The following is a 20,129-nucleotide window of genomic DNA, read 5'->3' on the forward strand; positions in this document are numbered from 1 at the left end:
TTAAGTAAAGGGAGACTTTTGTGGCAACAAAGGGATGAATTTACAATGTTGAACAGAGCTGTAACAGCTGTTACAGTCATTTGGTAGTTAAATGAGACTCCAAACACAAGTAAAAACGGGTGAAGAATATGTGACAATATTAAAGCAATAAGAATAGATAGGGCATAGTCCTTGCAATCAAATAATTGTTTGGTGAGTGAAAAGAAGGGTGAGTTAATGCCCAATTTTGTCACGCAGATGGATGATGGTGCAGTGCACCAAGGCAGGCAAATTGAAAGTGATCAAGATTGAGTCTGTACATGTTAAATTTGGCATACAAATTTAGGAAACAAGGTAGAAGACCAGAATTATGAGTAAAATATAGTTGGTATTGAAAATCATAGTGCATGAAATTGGCCAAAAGAGTGAACAGATTAAAGTGATAAAGGGATCGTAGGTAAAAAAAAAAAAAAAAAAAAAAAGTTGATGGAGACCGGTTAGGGGAGGCAGGGAATCAGTGGGGTTGAGCTAAGATCAAAAGGAGCAGTCCTGTAAGTAGGAGAAATGCCAGAAGAGTGATGATGTGGAATCCAAAGAACTGAATTGTAGTCCGTGTGTTGGCCCACAAGTCAAGTAATAAGGAAAGAATAAATTGGTAAGCAGATCACTGGACACCTTGGCAAGGGCAACATCAGAAGTAGAGCAAACAGAAGCCAGATGATTGTAGCTGGGATTTTTATATGAATGTGGAACTGGTAGGCCATTATAGACTGTTTCAAGAAGATTAAATGAAGGGGGAAGAATGGTTTAGGGAACATTTCTATTTTAATGACTTAGGCAGTAAGATATACACACATTGGGAGTGGATTAGAGAAGATATTACTGGATAGGCTGAGTGTAGTGACGCACACCTGTAATCCCAGCAACTGGGGAAGCTGAAGCAGGAGGATCATGAGTTCAAAGCCAGCCTCAGCAAAAGCGAGGTACTTAGCTACTCAGTGAGACCCTTGCCTGTAAATAAAATAGAAAATAAGGCTGGGGATGTGGCTCAGTGGCAAGTGCCCCTGAGTTCAATTCCTGGTACCCAAAAAATAATAATTCTTAAAAAGAATGGGGGATGTGCCCCAGTGGTTAAGCACTCCTGGGTTCAATCCCTAGTAGGGGGTGTGGGGGAAGCAGTTAGCACTTTATATTCAGGTGAATAAAAACATTAATCAAATAATGGCTTCAAATCTGTGCTTTGGGGTTATGGCTCTGAGTTCATTCCTTCTTATTAAGAATTCTCCATTTTATCAGTTTTTATATTTGACATCTGTTACTTCTTAGCTTTTTTAAGGAAAGAGTTTGCTGATAAATTAAACTTTGAGAACTACTCAAGGACAGAGAAAATACTTTTTAAAAGAATGGCAAGTCTAAGCAGACTGGAAAGAAATGTAGGACTAGAAATTGATCAAATGCGTACATTACATGATGATACATCATAACTATAATATAAAGCTGCTCCTCTGCCCTTTACGCTGCAGTCATTTCCCCACCTCCCAACTTACAACCTAGCTTGTCACTCTGTGAACATCCTAGATAGCTATTGGTTTATCAGTCAGCTTGCAAGTATTCTCCGTTATTGGTCCTTGTTAGCCCACGAAATTCGACTACTTAATAATAGCTCCTCTGCCATTTTCTCTCTCCTCCTGGCTTTTACTCTCTCTCTTGCATGCACGCGCTCTCTTTTTCCTTTCTTTTTCTTTCTTACCCTGCAGGGAGACACTCTGCCTGTTTGCTTAATAAACTCTCTTATGTGAGTTCCCACATCTGGAGTGGTTTCTGGGTTCTTACAACTCCTACACCACTGGTTCCACAAATGTCCCCAGAAAGAGGGACCAAATGGGTGGAATCAAGGGTCTTGGTGTGCACTGAGTGGGACTTACCAGATGGCCAAGGGTGTTGCCACTTTACTGAGTTCAGTTTCTTTTTTCTGAAAGTGGACAAGTTATAACCTCCATCTGGATTCACCCCCACCTTCCAATTTCCACCTCTGGGACAAAGGAATTGGTTGAAGGTGTTCCCACAGGTCAGCCTCAAGGTCCTTTACATTTGAAAGAGACCTTGGTGGTGCTCATTAATATGTCTACCAGTTAGCCTCCATGTGTGGTTCCTGTATTTGAATAAGACTAACCATTGATATTGGCAAGACCTCATAATTGTAATACAAAGCTGCTCCCCCGCCCTTTCAGTTGCATCACAACCTAGTTTGTCAGTCTGAAAGCTGCTCTCCCTGCCCTTTCCCTTGCAGCCATTTTCCCCACCTCCCAACCACTTGTCAATCTGGGAACATCCTAGCTAGCTATTGGTTCATCAGTCAACTTGCAAGTATCCTTCTCTGTTATTGGTCCCCCGTTAGCCCAGCGGAATTCAACCACCACCTTTTCTCTCTTGCTTTTCTCACCCCCTGACTCGCTTTCTTTTTCCTCCTCGGTTTCCACTCTCTCTAGCTCACACCCTTTCTCTTTCCTTTCTCTTTTTCTCTCATTTTCTATCTTACCCTGCAGGGAGACACTGTTTGCTTAATAAATTCCCTTATATGATTTCCCGTGTCCGGCATGGTTTTTATGGGATCCCTTACGATAATAGGGATGTGACAAGCTGCTCAACGATTGGTATTTATTGAAAAAACTGTATGATATGCAAAATAATGAGGTACCTTTATATTGCTTCATATAAAAATTAACTAAAAATGGACTAAGTACATAAAAATAAGTACATAAAAATAAAAAAAAATGACTACAAAATCCATAGAAGGAAACATAGGGGAAAGCTTCATATTAGATTTTGTAATCAATTCTTGGATGCGACACCAAAAGCACAGATAAAAAGCACAAAACTAGATATGTGGAACTATATGTATTATAATGCCACCCCTCTCACCTTAGGTTCCAGGACTTGTGTTGTACCTGGTGTTGGTGTAAGTGCTAAAGGATAGGAGGCAGACCTCAATGGATTCAGAGAAACCGTTATTCCTTTGTGGACTTGGGCACCATGAGGGCCCATTTTCCAGATGGGGAAAATGGTCGTCAGTTACAGAGGGGATTTTGGTTTTATAGGGTATAATGATATAATCACTGGAAGCCCTTATGTACAGTTTTGACCGTCAGGGGCTAGTTGTACAAATTAAAACTGTAACTTAGTAGGATGTTCGTAAAAAAGTTGAAACTCATTGTTATTATTCTGGGGTCTTGTTTCCCAGAGTTTCAATATTTGCTGTGCCTCCATTTAGGGCTAATTTGCAATGGTGGAAGGTCTAAGTTTAGGGCCTATTGTTATTAGGAAAGGGCATGCTGGGAGAGGTTTAATGTTTGGCCAAATTCCCCTCCCTCCTCCAGAGCCACACTGTCCCTCCATTTTTCTTGGGGAGCTGTATTTTAGGAATAATATTTTCCATACCCTTTAGTTGATGCTTCTATGTCAGGTTTCTGAGTGTAAAGTCAGATTGACTTTTGTGTCTCATGCTAGCTGGAGATTTTTCAGGTATTCCAAGAAGAAAGCATCCATTTACCAGGTCCAAATTGTGGTGGTGTTGTCACAGGAAAGCAGGGAGTTCAAACTTTAAACCTCCCGACAGAAGAAAATTAAAGTTAGACGCCAAAATTCATGCAAGAGAACTTTATTATAAATGAAAGTGAGGTGAAAGTAAAGTAAAAGTAAAGTGAGGCTCAAGCAGAGAGCACTCGTTTTTTAATTAAAATCTTTTTTATTTTTACAGACTGCATTTTGATTCATTGTACACAAAGGGGGTACAACTTTTCATTTCTATGGTTGTACACAATGTAGATTCACACCATTCATGTAAACGTATATATATATATATATATATATATATATATATATATATATATATGGTAATACTGTCTGTTTCATTCTACTGTTTTTCTATCACCACCCCTCCCACCCCTTTTTCCTCTACACCATCCAAAGTTCCTTCATTCTTCTTTTTTTGCCATCACCCTGCCTTGTTATATACTGTCATGCACTCATCAGAGAAAACATTTGGCCTTTGGTTTTTTGGACTTGGCCTATTTCACTTAGCAAAATATTTTCCAACTTCATCCATTTACCACCAAATGCCATAATTTTATTCTTCTTTATGGCTGAGTAATATCCCATTATATACATATACATATATATATATATATATCACAGTTTCTTTTTTTTTTTTTTTTGAGTCTTTGTGGTTTTTTTTTTATTGTAAACAAATGGGATACATCTTGTTTCTCTGTACATGGCGTAAAGACATACCATTTGTGTAATCATAAATTTACATAGAGCAATGTTTTTTGATTCATTCTGTTATTTTTTTCCTTCCCCCCACCCCTCCCACCCCTCTTTTCCCTCTATACAGTGCTTCCTTCCTCCATACTTGCCCCCCTCCCTAACCCTAACTCCAACCCTAACACTAACCCTTCCCTCCCCCCCATTATGTGTCATCATCCACTTATTAGCGATATCATTCATCCTTTGGCTTTTTGAGCTTGGCTTATTTCACTTAGCATGATATTCTCCAATTTCATCCATTTGCCTGCAAATGCCATAATTTTATCATTCTTTATGGCTGAGTAATATTCCATTGTATATATATACCACAGTTTCTTTATCCACTCATCAATTGAAGGGCATCTACGTTGGTTCCACAGTCTGGCTATTGTGAATTGAGCAGCTATGAACATTGATGTGGCTGTATCTCTGTAGTATGCTGATTTTAAGTCCTTTGGGTATAGGCCAAGGAGTGGGATAGCTGGGTCAAATGGAGGGTCCATTCCAAGTTTTCTAAGGAATCTCCACACTGCTTTCCAGAGTGGCTGCACTAATTTGCAGCCCCACCAGCAATGTATGAGTGTACCTTTCTCCCCACATCCTCGCCAACACCATTGTTGTTGCTCATATTCTTGATAATCGCCATTCTAATTGGGGTGAGATGGAATCTTATGGTGGTTTTGATTTGCATTTCTCTTATTGCTAGAGATGTTGAACATTTTTCCATATGTTTGTTGATAGCTTGTAGATCTTCTTCTGTGAAGTGTCTGTTCATATCCTTAGCCCATTTGTCGACTGGATTATTTGAATTCTTGGTGTAGAGTTTTTTGATTTCTTTATAGATTCTGGAGATTAGTGCTCTATCTGAAGTATGATTGGCAAAGATATTCTCCCACTCTGTAGGCTCTTTCTTCACATTGCTGATAGTTTCCTTTGCTGAGAGGAAGCTTTTTAGTTTGAATCTATCCCAGGTATTGATTCTTGCTTTTATTTCTTCTGCTATGGGAGTCCTGTTAAGGAAGTCTGGTCCGAAACCGACATGTTGAAGATCTGGACCTACGGACCTACTTTTTCTTCTATAATCTGCAGGGTCTCTGGTCTGATTCCAAGGTCCTTAATCCATTTTGAGTTTAGTTTCGTGAATGGTGAGAGATATGGGTTTAGATTGGATTTCCAATTCTCCCAGCACCATTTGTTGAAGAGGCTATCTTTTCTCCATTGCATATTTTTGGCACCTTTGTCTAGTATGAGAAAATTGTATTTATTTGGGATTGTTTCCATGTCCTCTATTCTGAACCATTGATCTACCTTTCTATTTTGGTACCAATACCATGCCGTTTTTGTTACTATTGCTTTGTAGTAGAGTTGAAGATCTGGTATTGCAATACCCCCTGTTTCACTCTTCCTGCTAAGGATTGCTTTAGCTATTCTGGGTTTCTTATTCTTCCAGATGAATTTCATAATTGCTTGCTCTATTTCTGTAAGGTACATCATTGGGATTTTAATTAGAATTGCATTGAATCTGTATAGCACTTTAGGTAGTATGGCCATTTTGACAATATTAATTCTTCCTATCCAAGAACATGGAAGATCTTTCCATCTTCTAAGGTGTTCTTTAATTTCTTTCTTTAGTGTTCTGTAGTTCTCATTGTAGAGGTCTTTCACCTCTTTTGTGAGATTGATTCCCAAGTATTTATTTTTTTCGAGGCTATTGTGAATGGGGTAGTTTTCCTAATTTCTCTTTCTGAAGATTCATCACTTATGTATAAAAATGCGTTGGACTTATGAGCATTGATCTTGTAACCTGCTACTTTACTGAATTCACTTATGAGTTCTAAGAGTTTTCTGGTGGAATTTCCAGGTTCCTCTAAATATATAATCAGGTCATTAGCGAACAGGGATAGTTTGAGTTCTTCTTTTCCAATTCGTATCCCTTTAATTTCTTTGGTTTGTTTAATTGCTCTGGCTAGAGTCTCAAGAATGATGTTGGATAGAAGTGGTGAAAGAGGGCATCCCTGCCTTGTTCCAGTTTTTAGGGGGAGTGCTTTCAGTTTTTCACCATTTAGAATGATATTAGCCATGGGCTTAGCATAAATGGCCTTTACAATGTTAAGGAATGTTCCCACTATCCCTATTTTTTCTAGTATTTTGAGCATGAAGGGGTGCTGTATTTTATCAAATGCTTTTTCTGCATCTATTGAAATAATCATGTGATTCTTGACTTTAAGTCTATTGATATAGTGAATTACATTTATTGATTTCCTGATGTTGAACCAACCTTGCATCCCTGAGATGAAACCCACTTGAACATGGTGCACTATCTTTTTAATATGTTTTTGTATACGGTTTGCTAAAATTTTGTTGAGAATTTTTGCGTCGATGTTCATTAAAGATATTGGTCTGAAATTTTCTTTCCTTGATGAGTCTCTGTCTGGTTTAGGTATCAGTGTGATATTGGCTTCATAGAATGAGTTTGGGAGGGTTCCCTCCTCTTCTATTTTATGGAATACTTTGAGAAGTATTGGAATGAGCTCTTCTTTAAAGGTTTTGTAGAACTCAGCTGAGAACCCATCTGGTCCCGGACTTTTCTTTGTTGGTAGGCTTTTGATGACTTCTTCTATTTCAGTACTTGAAATTGGTCTATTTAAATTGTGTTTGTCCTCCTCGTTCAGTTTAGGCAATTCATATGTCTCTAGAAACCTGTTGATGTCTTCAAAATTTTCTATTTTGTTGGAGTATAGATTTTCAAAATAGCTTCTAATTATGTTTTGTATTTCTATCGTGTCTGTTGTGATATTTCCTTGTTCATTCCGAATTTTAGTGATTTGGGTTTTCTCTTGTCTTCTCTTTGTTATTGTGGCTAAAGGTTTATCAATTTTGTTTATTTTTTCGAAGAACCAACTATTTATTTTGTCAATTTTTTGTATTGTTTCTTTTGTTTCAATTTCATTGATTTCAGCTCTGAGTTTAACTATTTCCTGTCTTCAACAACTTTTGGTGCTGGTCTGTTCTTCTTTTTCTAGGGCTTTGAGCTGTAGTGTTAGGTCGTTTATTTGTTGAGTTTTACTTCTTTTATTAAATGCGCTCCATGAAATAAATTTCCCTCTAAGTACTGCTTTCATAGTGTCCCAGAGATTTTGATATGATGTTTCTTTGTTCTCATTTACCTCTAAGAATTTTTTAATTTCCTTCCTAATATCTTCTGTTATCCATTCATCATATAATAGCATATTGTTTAATCTCCAGATGTTGGAATAGTTTCTGTGTTTTACTCTTTCATTTATTTCTAACTTCAATCCATTATGATCTGATAGAATACAAGGTAGTGTCTCTATCTTCTTGTATTTGCTAACATTAGCTTTGTGGGATAATATATGGTCTAAATTAGACAAGGATCCATGTGCTGCTGAGAAGAAAGTGTATTCGCTCTTGGTTGGATGGTATATTCTATAAATGTCCGTTAAGTCTAAATTATTGATTGTGTTATTGAGATCTATGGTTTCTTTGTTCAATTTTTGTCTGGAAGATCTGTCCAGTGGTGAGAGAGGCGTGTTAAAATCACCTAGTATTATTGTGTTATGGTCTATTTGGTTTCTGAAATTGAGAAGGATTTGTTTGACATACATGGATGAACCACTGTTTGGGGCATAGATGTTTATGATTGTTATATCTTGCTGATTTATGCTTCCCTTAAGCAGTGTGAAATGACCTTCTTTATCCCTTCTGACTAACTGGCTTGAAGTCAACATTATCTGAAATGAAGATGGATACTCCAGCTTTTTTGCTGAGTCCACGTGCATGGTATGTTTTTCCCCATCCTTTCACCTTTAGTCTATGAGTATCTTTTTCTATGAGGTGAGTCTCTTGTAGGCAACATTTTGTTGGATCCTTCTTTTTAATCCAATCTGCCAGTCTATGTCTTTTGATTGATGAGTTCAGGCCATTAACATTCAGAGTTATTATTGAGATATGATTTGGTTTCCCGGTCATTTGGTTCATTTTAAAAATTTTATTTATTTATTTGTTTGACACAACTTGTTTCCTCCTTTTATTTGACAATTCCTTTAGGATAATTCCTCCCTTTGCTGATTTGCTTCTTTGTTTTTCATCTCTTCCTCATGGAATATTTTGCTGAGAATGTTCTGTAATGCTGGCTTTCTTTTTGTAAATTCTTTTAGCTTTTGTTTATCATGGAAGGATTTTATTTCACTGTCAAATTTGAAGGTAAGTTTTGCTGGGTATAAGATTCTTGGTTGGCATCCATTTTCTTTCAGGGCTTGAAAAATGTTGTTCCAGGCCCTTCTAGCTTTTAGGGTCTGGATTGAAAAATCTGCTGATATCCGTATTGGTTTCCCCCTGTATATAATTTGGTTCTTTTCTCTCACAGCCTTTAAAATTCTGTCTTTATTTTGTATGTTAGGTATTTTCATTATAATGTGCCTTGGTGTGGGTCTGTTGTAATTTTGTGTATTTGGAGTCCTATAAGCCTCTTGAACTTGATTTTCCATTTCATTCTTCAGATTTGGGAAATTTTCTGATATTATTTCATTGAATAGATTGTTCATTCCTTTGGTTTGTTTCTCTAGGTCTTCCTCAATCCCAATAATTCTTAAATTTGGCCTTTTCATGATATCCCATAGTTCTTGTAGATTCTGTTCATGATTTCTTACCATCTTCTCTGTTTGTTCAACTTTGTTTTCAAGGTTAAATATTTTGTCTTCAATGTCTGAGGTTCTGTCTTCCAGGTGTTCTATCCTACTGGATATGCTTTCTATGGAGTTCTTAATTTGGTTTATTGTTTCCTTCATGTCAAGGATTTCTGTTTGGTTTTTTTTTCAATATCTGTAACTCTTTATTGAAATGATCTTTTGCTTCCTGTATTTGCTGTTTTAACTGTCAATTGGTGCGATCATTCAATGTCTGCATTTGCTCTTTCATCTCATCATTCAGTGCGTGCATTTGCTCTTTCATCTCCTGGTTTGCTTCCCTGATCATTTTAATTATGTACATTCTGAACTCCTTTTCTGTCATTTCTTCTGCCATGCTGTCATTGGGTTTTATTGATGTAACATCTAGATTTGTTTGCGGCATTTTCTTTCCTTGTTTTCTCATATTGTTCAGGTATCAGTGGACCGCTGAGATATTGCAGATTTCCTCTATTGACTTACAATGTCCCTGAAGATTTCTATATATATCCCCTCTTAGCCTTCAGTAGGATGAAGTCTTGGAGGAAGTTGATAATGCGGTGCTCCACAAGGAAGCTGCCTCTCTAGGAGTTGTGGCCTTCAGGTGGGGTATATTCGCTCTAGTGGGCAGAGGTGCCTCCACTTGTTGACCAATGGTCATCCAAAGGGGAACTAGGCTGCGGGCTGAGGCAAGGCCTGTTTGGGCCTGTGTCTCTGGTTTTACCGTCCTTGTGGGAAACCTCACCCGGCTGGGAAGACTCACCCGATGGGGAGATCTCGCTGGCCAGTTCCCTCTTAGAGGTTCCCCTCAATTTACAGCTACTGCCTGGGCTGGGCTGCCTTCCTCTGCAAAGTTCCCAGGGGCCCGGCCCTACCTCCTGGGCCTGGGAGCCTCACCCTTCACAGATGAATCTCCTTAGGCTGCCCGTCCTCAGAGAATCGGCCCACAGTCGTTCGTTCCGCCCCTTAGCGTGTCTCTGTGCGGCTCTTCCACCAAGAAGCCTCCTAGATCCTGGGACCCTGCTCTGCACCTAATCACCTGGCTATGTGGCCCCTCCTCTGAGCAGCCACCTGGGGCCCCGTACAATCGCTCTGAGTCCCAGAGACCTGCCACACGCCTCTTCCTCCAGACAGCCGCCCAGTATTCTGGTGCGTTCACTAGGAGTCCAAGAAACTCACTGTGTGCCTCCTCCTCCCACCAACCACCCGTAGCCCTGGGCAATCAATCACTCCGAGTCGAAGTGACCCTCCCTGTTCCTCCTCCTCCTCCTGGTAACCCCCTGGGTGTTCAGAAGCGGTCACTCTGAGTGGCTCTGAATCCACGTGACCCACTGCATGTGTCCACTGGGCAACCGCCCGGAGCTCTGGTGCGGCCACTGAAGACCAAGCAATCCACCGCACTTCTCCTCCAGGCAGCCCCCCTGTGTTCAGGAGCGGTCGCTTTAAGTCCAAACTACTCACCAATCGCCTCCTCCTTGAGCAGCTGCCTGGAGCTCTAATGCAGTCACTTCGAGTCCAAACAACCCGCCGTGCTCCTCCTCCTCCTCCTACTCCTCTGGGCAGGCCCCGGTGTTCAGAAGTGATCTGAGTTCAAACAGCTCGCCACGCAGCTCCTCCTCTGGCAACTGCCTGTAGCTCTGGTGTAGTCACTCCGAATCCAAGTGGCCACACTGCTCCTCCTCCTCCTCCTCAGGGCATAACCCGGTGTTCAGGAATGGTTGCTCTAAGTCCAAACAGCTCGCCACGCTGCTCCTCCTCTGGCAACCGCCTGTAGCTCTGGTGTAGTCACTCCGAATCCAAGCGGCCACACTCCTCCTCCTCCTCCTCAGGGCAGGCCCCGGTGTTCTGAGTCCACATAGCTCTCCTCACCGCTCCTCCCCTGGGCAGCCACCGGGGCCCCAGTGGTTGCTCCGAGTCCCAGCGCTGTGCTGAGCGGCCTCCTGTCCGACGCTCCCAGTTGTCCGAGTTCACTGCTCCAGCGGGAGGAGGAGTGTCTTGCGGGGCAGCTCTACTTTATAAAGTTCCCTGCGTTCCAGGACTACCGTCCCATCCGGGACGCCTCCCCAATGGGAGAGACTCACCCAGCTGCTTTGAGTTGGTCCCAAGCCTCTCAATATCTCCTCTTTTGAATCCTGAGTCCTGGAGCAACATGAAATGCAGCCACCCTCTAGGCCACCATCTTGAAACCTCTACCACAGTTTCTTTATCCATTCATCATTTGAAGGGCATCTAGGTTGGTTCCACAATCTAGCTATTGTGAATTGAGTTGCTACGTACATTGATGTGGCTGCATCACTGTAGTATGCTGATTTTATGTCCTTTGGGTATAAACCAAGAAGTGGGATAGCTGGGTCAAATGGTGGGTCCCTTCCAAGCTTTCTGAGGAATCTTCATACTGCACCAGAGTGGCTGCACCAATTTGCAACTCCACTAGCAATGTATGAGTGTGCCTTTTTCCCCACCAGAGAATACTCTTAACAGAGAAAGTAGGTTGTCTCCAAGCAGATAATAATAATAAAGGAGACAACTACTATTACTGTTTGATGTTTATCAGGGGAACCAGGGACCACCTTCTGTACTCTTTGTCACTCAGGTGTTCAACTCCTCCTTCACATCAGGCGAAGTTCATCCTCAGGAACTCTCTTGGTGGCCAAGGGCTGCATCTACAAGTCAATCCCATGTTAATGTGGTCACTGGGGTCTATAACTGGTCAGAAGTTACCTAAGTGCACTTGCGATGCTAAAGGACTCTTCATTCCCAGACACAAGGAGACACCTCTGGCCACAATTCCTAACTTCACATCAACATCAGTGAACACTGCCAAGAGTTAGTTCCATTAATCCTTCACTTTTGATGTATTTCCCCATTAGCTCCTTTGCTTCTGTTTATTTTCTACAAATTAACTACCACCCTTTGCTTTCTCATCTACTTTGGAAGTAGTTTAAATAAACCCTAGATTACATAGAGGGAAATGAGAGAGAGGGTATGAAAACTGGTGAATTGAGACAGACATCATTACCCTATGTACATGTATGTTTACACGAATGGTATGAAACTACATCCTGCACAATCATAGAAACAAAAAGCTGTACCCCATTTGTGTACAATGAATCAAAATGCAGTCTGTAAAAATAAAAAAAAATTTAAAAAAACAAGAAACCCTAAAGTTATTTAAACAACACTTATGACCTTGCCATGCATTTCATTGCTCATGCTAGCTATTACTTAACAGTGTGCCCTTATATTTCCTGACCTTCTCAAATCATCTCTTACATTTGTTTTTAGTGGTGTAGAGGAGAAAAAATATCTTTTTCTTCACCTATCCTAGGTTTGTGACAGGCTTCCATGACAAAAGATGGATTAACAAGAGAAAAGCATACATATTTGTGGAACATAAGTTGTACATGACACAGGACCTTCAAAAGGAAATGAAGAATCAAAGAAACAGTTAAACTTGTGTGTTTTATATGAATTCAGATGATGAGTAGGTAGTTGTTGAGAAATACAACTGGACAAAGGGGATATGATCTAGTGGTAATACACTGGGGGGAATTAACAAGACCTGCTTGTGTAGAGTGTTCTCCGTGACCCTGTATCTTCAGAAATAAGGATGTTCTTTTCCTTGGGGCAAAGGGAGAGCACATCTCATGTGAGAACCTTATGATATGCTTCAGGGAAGGTCAGAGGTTCCTTCTTAGGTTTTGTATCCTGGTTTAGGGGAGAAGGTAAAAGTGCCTTCTTGATTTTACTGTTTTCACAAATACCAAGTATTGGCATCTGCTATTTTGCTGCTGCCATTATTCTGCCTCCCCCACACCACTTTACAACCCAGATTGTTAGCCCTCAAGCTTCCTAGCCAGTCATTGGTCCCAATTGTTAGCCTGGGAACCTTCTCGCCAGCCATTGGTCTGTTATTAGCCTGTGAAATTCCACTACTTAAGAATAGCTCCCCTGACATTTTCTCTCTCTCTCTCTCTCTCTCCCCCTTGCTCTCGCTCTTGTGCGCTCGTTCTCTCTCTCTCTCTCTCTCTCTCTCTCTCTCTCTCTCTCTCTCTCTCTCTCTCTCTCTCCCCCCCTCTCATTTTATCTCTCTTTCTCCCATGCTGCAGGGAGACACTGTGCCTGTTTGCTTAATAAAATCTCTTGCATGAGTTCGCACGTCCGGAGTGGTTTCTGGGTGCTTTCATTGGTGCCGTGACTTGGATGGGCTCTTCTACTGCTGCTTAGGCAGTTGGAATCCCCAGACCCTGAGACGCTGGCCTCACCTTCCATTCACCCGGACACTCTCCTCCTCATCCACCACCAGCTTCAGATTGGTGAGTTTTCCCCTGGGTTGACTTAAAACACTCTGCTGCTGACCTGAGACGCCATTGTTGATCGTCCAGTGCCCTCGAGGTGGTTGAGGAGTGGGGATTCCCCCAGCCATGACTTTTACAGTTACGGCTGGCCCCCTTAGTTGACCTTATCTGACAGGTGGGTCCCTGATCTTTATGGTGGAGATTCTCTCTCAGGGTTGAGGCTCCTCTTCGCACTCGCTTTCAACCATCCTGACGTCAGTCCTCAACTCTATCAGCTTTTGCCCCACACGCATTGGTGTTTGGGTCATGACCCTATTACTGTGCTGCCTTCTCATCTCAGCCAAGTAGTCTGTGACCTTGGGATGCCCTGGACACTGACAAACTGTATCAGTCTACACCATAGGATCTGGGTTCTCCATTCTGGCAGATTCACCCTTGGGGTGTTTACTAGACAACTGAAACCCCTTTGCCTGATCCCTGGCCTAAAACCACCCAAACTTAACCTTTAGATAATCTATCCAAAATGGCCATGTAATGGCACACAGCTTCTGTGAGCAAGTGGGCAGATGGAAAGGGATTCCTTACCTTTAAGTCTTTTCTTTCTTGTGCTTCTTTGCTCTTCCTGCAAACCCAAACACCTCCTTTTGGTTTCTTCTCCCCCTCTTAATCCCTCCTCCTCCTCCAACTTCGACTCAGCTAACAAACCACCCCCTACCTGTACCCTGCGGCAGAGGCCCTTCTGGCCCCTGCTCCTCCATCTCCTTTGCCCTGTTCTGTTTCTGCTTCCGTTCTCTTGCTCAGCCCACCCGTCCTCCTGCCATGAGGTACTGCATACATATTCTAGCCCCCTACTGGGGGTGGCTGATGTGGAGGGAATAACCCTAATCAGCCCAACAGCCAGTGGCATGTCGCAGTAAGGAGTATGATATAGCAGCCCCATTCCTCAAAAGTAGTGGGAGATATTTCATATTATTAAAATGGAGTAATTTATCTTAATTCAGAAATTTTGTAAAAGAGTTGTTTCAAAATGTGAACAAAAGGGGCAACAGATAGGAAAGATTTAAGGTTTTTCCTAAGGTCAATATTAATGTGCTAATATCAACCAGTTTAATCCATATGTTAAAATGACAAGAATTTCTCTAAAAACACTAATTTACTCTTAACGTTATGTCTGTTAAGTTTTATTCTTTGGAGCAATTAGTCTTAAAAATTGAGGTTTATATAATTATGGTTAAACAACAACTGTTAGAATATTGTACTATGTTACAGAGTCCAATTTTTTCTTTAAAAACTAAATTTTGCTAATATAAAAATATCAAGGAAATTGTGGAATGGTCATTCTTTGTATATTAAATGTGTTCATATTTTCCAGATATACAAGTCTTTAAAGCAGAAAATTTATCAAGCTGCTATTCTCCAAATTAAACTTGTCTGTAATGGTAATTTTAAACTTATAAAAATAGCAAATTTTATTGGGGACTTATTTGTATCATTTAATGTTCTGTAATAGGACCTGTTATCAATAGGGTATATATAAAATTTGTTACTTTATATGCTAAGATAAAAAATTTTGAATGTAAATATATTTCTAAAAGTTAGTGAGAGCCTGATTTGTTTAAAGGTTAATATCATGAAACATGAAAGCATTTTGCCACTTTGCCACACAAAAGGAGAGTTGAAAGCTCTCTCAACCTTTCTTTGATTCATGTTTTTGATGTAATGTTAAATTGTGTTAACTAATGTTCAGATAGTCTCAGGGAACAACATATGTAAACTTCTTAAAATTTTAAGAAAGAGGCAAAGATCAGCATCAGAATTAGAAAACTTTACCTAAGATTTGTAAAGAGCCCCACCTTACCTGAGATAAGGTTCTGCCTCCCACCCTGCCACATGTCAGAATGGCTCCCAAATAAGCCAGACTTCAGTTTATTTAAAGTTATATTCAAAAAATTATTTTTGTTGTTGTAAAATTACTGTGATCTTAAACAGGGGACATAATGTACAGCTCAGCCAAATTTCAAGATAGCTATTACATAAACTAAATGTTTTATTGTTGTTAATTCCATTTTGTATTTTCCTTGTAAACTCTAATAAAGTCCAGTACTCTTACTTTATGACTGGTGACACTGGCTTACTGGATGTTTAAGATCAACCTTAGAGATTGATATTAAAATACAAGGGCCAAGAAACCAATATTTGGTTCTTGCCCTCATAGTCAGCCTGAACCCAGGGAACAAGAGAACTTCTCTAAGGAGCTTTGCAACTCTGGGCCACACAACCTTCCAATCAGGGAGATTGATGAGACCACTAGAGGAAGAGAAGCCAATCAGTGCACCTGCTGCAGACGAGGGTCACTGGAAAAGGGAACCATCCCTAATGCTTCCAAAAGAAGCCACCTCATCAAGGAAACCCTACCTAGCAAATGGCACTGAAGGAGCTAAGAAGCTGCTCTCGAGTTCTCCATGAATAACCCCTGTGGGAACTCAGCTTACCCTTAACAACAGATAAGAACAAGATTGGACCAGCTTACTCTTGAATGCCTACCAAAACAGTTAAACCAAAACATAGCCATTCCTGAGCATTTAAAAAAAAAAAACAATAGTTAAACATAAGATGTACACTTAAGATGTACACTTATGTTAGCCCCAAGAAGACTGGAGGTTACTAAAGAGATTCTTAGGCAGGAGTGCCTGATAACCATCAAGGGAAACTGTCAGAATCAGAAGTTTTGGGTCGTCTTAACATCTACAGATCTTCCTAAACAGGACCATGCCTGCTAAATTGCCTACAGAAGTTCCTATAAGATCAGATACACAAGTTCTGGAGCTGGTGAACACACACAAGTTCATCAACCAATCGCCCAATCGACCGCTTCTCCTTCAAGACTACCAGCCCCTGACACCCAAAGCTGAGACCTGCAATTCACTATTGACACCTCCAGCTCCAAAAACTCTGCTCCCATCTAAGGTCCTTTCTAATCCTCTTTTTTTTTTTTTTTTTTTTTTTTTTTTTTTTTACAGGAATGAGACTCTTCACCCCTAACCAGCAGGAAGAAGCTACAGAAGAAAGACCATCGTCCCACCCCCACTATCTATAAAAACAAAAAGGGAGGAATATTGGCATCAGATCTGCTATTTTGCTGCTGCCATTATTCTGTCTCCCCCACACCACTTTACAACCCAAATTGTTAGCCCACGAACTTCCTAGCCAGTCACTGGTCTGTTATTAGCCCGTGAGATTCCACTACTTAAGAATAGCTCCCCCGACATTCCCTCTCTCTCTTTCTCTCCCTTGCACTCTCTCTCTCTCTCTCTCTCTCTCTCTCTCTCTCTCTCTCTCTCTCTCTCTCTCTCTCTCTCTCTCTCTCTCTTCCTCTCTCTTTCTCACATATTTTAAAGTGATATGTCCTAAACCCCACCAGTGGACAATGGGAGGAAGTAAAATTAGACTAGTGTCTTATCCAATCTGCTTTATTTTCTTTAACATAATGCTTTGAAGGCTCCATGGTTTCCTCTAAATATTCCATTTATTTATTTATTTATTAGTTTCTAGTCTTTTTAAAAATGCCTAACTTGTTTGCATTGTTGTCAGTTCTATGTTACCAGTTCTTTGAAATGTATTGAGGCTACTTTTGAACTAATATGAGATCATTTTCATAAATATGTGCTTAAAATGTGACTTTTCCAATTTTGAAATGGAATTGTCTACATCATTATTATATCAACTTTGATATTTTGCTATTCCAATATTCCATATCTTCAGTGATTTTTTTTTTTTTTTTTGTACCAGTAATTGAACCAACAGGGTCTTGCTAGGTTGCTTAGGGCCTCAATAAGTTGCTGAGGCTGGCTTTGAAGTCACGATCCTCTTGCCCCTTCTTCTTGAGCCACTGGGATTACAGGAATGTGTCACCTCACCTGGCCAGTGATCATTCTTTTCTATCGATTAATAAGAAAGATAGGTGACAAATAACTCTGGTATATTTGTTAGTTCTCTTTGTAGTTCTATCAACTTTTTCTTTGAAGTTACATTATTAAATGCATACTTTTTATGAATATTTTTATTCCCTGGCAAATTAATCCTTTAAATATTATTTAATTTCCTTCTCTACCTCTAGAAATATTTTTGTCTTATATTTACTTTGAATTAAATGTAGCTATATTAACTTCACATGGTTAATATTTGGTATATCTTTTTCCTACCTTTGACTTTTTTCCCTCCACATTTTTTCATTGGTGCATTACAGTTGTACATAATCAGATTCGTTACATACATGCATGAAATATAACAATTTCATTACAGTTGTACATGTCAGATTCGTTACATACATGCATGAAATATAACAATGTTATCTGGCCAATATCCTTCTCCAGAACTTCCTCCTCCTTCCCCTTTTCCCACCCCTGTCCCTTCCTCTATTCTACTGATCTCCCTTTGTTTTTCATGCAATTGCCCCCATCTTACTTTTCCTTTTTCTAGCATCCACATGAGAAAAAACATATGACCCTTGACCTTCTGAGTTTGGCTTATTTTGCTTCACACAATGGTCTCAAGTTCCATCCATTTTCCTGCGGATGGCATAATTTCATTTTTCTTAATGGCTGAGTAAAGCTCCATTGTGTATATATACCACATTTTCTTCATCCATTCATCTGTTGATGGGCACCTAGGCTGTTTCCACAGTTTGGCTCTAATGAATTATACTGCTGTAAACACGGGTATCAAGGTATTAAGTTGACTTTAATTCATTAGAATGAATACTAAGGAGTGATTATGACTAGTTCATATGGTGGTTCTATGCCCAGTCTTTTTTTTAAGAATTTAACCTTTATTTTATTTGTTTTCATGTGGTGCTGAGGATCAAACCCTTTGCGTCAGCCATGGTATCCATGCCTAGCCTTTTGAAAATCCAACCTTTGATTTTCAATATTTGTGTATCCTTACATTTTGACATAGAGCTAGAGTTTTTAAAATATGGTCTTACAATGTTTTTCTTTTAACTGTTCCGTTTATTCCACGTGCATATCTAATCTTGATAGATTTGGACTTATTATTATGGAAATTGTGCTCAGCAAGAGACCAAGCACCACTGGGAGGGTTGGAAAACTCATGTTTATTTACTCTGGGGGACCCAGATAAGCCAGTGCTCTGAAATTCTGAGGCCCTGATCTCTTTATAGGAAATTTGACATCATTTCTTGACCATTACAACATTGGTGGGTTAGAATTCCTCACCTTCATGACCAAGGACCATGTACCAAAATTTTATAAGTAGTTCACAGGTACAGAACAAAGAGAGTAAAACACTGTTATCATGAAGTGTCCTTTTCCATGGGCAACAGTATCTCAAAATGACTTGAGTTTATCTCCCTAGGAGATATATTTCTAACAACTAAGCCCCTGAGGTTATAGTTTAGACAGTAAATAATTGGCATGGTGACTAAAATTTACACTAGCAAGTAAGGATGTAGCTATATTCCTAAAAGTTTTACAAAGAGAGTTGTTAGACTTCCTAGAGATAGCTATTTACAATCTTATAGATAGGGATCCACCATTAATTAGGTTCCTTAAATACAGGCTGGCAGAGGGGAGGGAGAGAATTTAACCCTTTGCCCAGGCACTGATTCATAAAGTTCTTATAATTTCATTTTATAATCAGATCTGGTATCTCCATCACATTATTACTCCTCTCCTCTCCAATGTACTTTCGACTTTTCTGTTTCTGATTTGTTTGTGCTTGTTTGAAAATTGCACACTCTGCACTGTCAAGTTTTACCAAGAGCCATTTCTACAAGAAAAACTGTGTTGAATATATCCATATAGCTTCTATGTCAGAATGCCCTTGTGGTCCTGGAGAAAAACTGTCCCTGTGCAGGGACAGGTTTTTACTTCATAAAATTGTTTGATGCTGAATATTAGATATGAAAAATGAAAAATCCCCAAGATGATGTGGCCTGGGAAAGGGTAATGAAACAGAAGATCAGACACTGACAGCCTTCATCTCCTAGGACAAAGGTTTTACAGATGAAGACAGGAAGTGTTTTATCACCTCTAAAGTGACAGTTCCTAGAGGGCATTAATCCCCTTCAAAAGCAGATCCTCTCCAAAAACTATCTGCAGACACTCAACCCAGAAGTTCAAATTCCTAAGCCCTCAAACCGACACATTCACTGATTGATAGAACAGACCCCAAATTCCTGAGTGCCCAAGAAAACTGATATGCTCACTAGACCACCCCTCTCAACAACCTATATAAAGTCAGTCCCTTTCTTTGTTTAGTGGCTCATTTTCCACTAGGGAAGTGGGCCCCCAGATGCCATTTCATCCCTGCACCCCCTGTTCCTGTGTGAAGCTTTGTTTCTGAATAAACAGCTGAGATGATTCATGAGATTTGCATCCTTTTTGTGCTAACACTGAGTTACCTTAGTTTGTATGAATTGTGAAATTTTTCATATTTTTCCATGTTTTGAAATAATTCGGACAACTGTGAAAGAGAAAGAGCTGGACACTAATAAAATGCAGTAAAGCCAGATTTTATTCTGTAGAGAAGCTTCAGCAAAACAGAGCTGAATTCTGAATACAACAAAGACAGCTGGGGATTTTTAGCCAACAAGCAGGGTAAAAGGTGTTAGTGGATGAAAAATTACTAAGAGGAAACAACAAGAGGTAGATTCTTGCTAAAGGCAAGTTAAGGACTTAATGCATCAAGGGTGGGGGATGAGGAATGTAAGGTTCCATATGCAGTCCGATCCACACCAAAGATGGCCCCTGAGCGGCTTCTTCTTCCCATAAGTCTCGGCTTCCCACCACCTATTTTCCCACCGGCGGCAAGCCGGACCAATCAGAAACCCACACGTCACTTT

The 20,129-nt window shown here is 40.1% G+C and overlaps 1 protein-coding gene and 1 pseudogene across 2 annotated transcripts in view; one reads left to right on the top strand and one right to left on the bottom strand.

The window, feature by feature from the left end:
* LOC306663696 (platelet-activating factor acetylhydrolase IB subunit alpha-like) overlaps nucleotides 1-20,129 on the bottom strand; it is a 428,586-nt pseudogene that overhangs the window by 392,361 nt on the left and 16,096 nt on the right. The gene's annotated exons all lie outside the window — the stretch shown is intronic.
* The window catches only part of ZNF879 (zinc finger protein 879), a 261,034-nt gene that overhangs the window by 104,056 nt on the left and 136,849 nt on the right, over nucleotides 1-20,129 (top strand). The gene's annotated exons all lie outside the window — the stretch shown is intronic.

The sequence above is a fragment of the Sciurus vulgaris genome (assembly GCF_902686455.1).
Source record: "Sciurus vulgaris genome assembly, chromosome: 6".
NCBI classification, from domain to species: domain Eukaryota; kingdom Metazoa; phylum Chordata; class Mammalia; order Rodentia; family Sciuridae; genus Sciurus; species Sciurus vulgaris.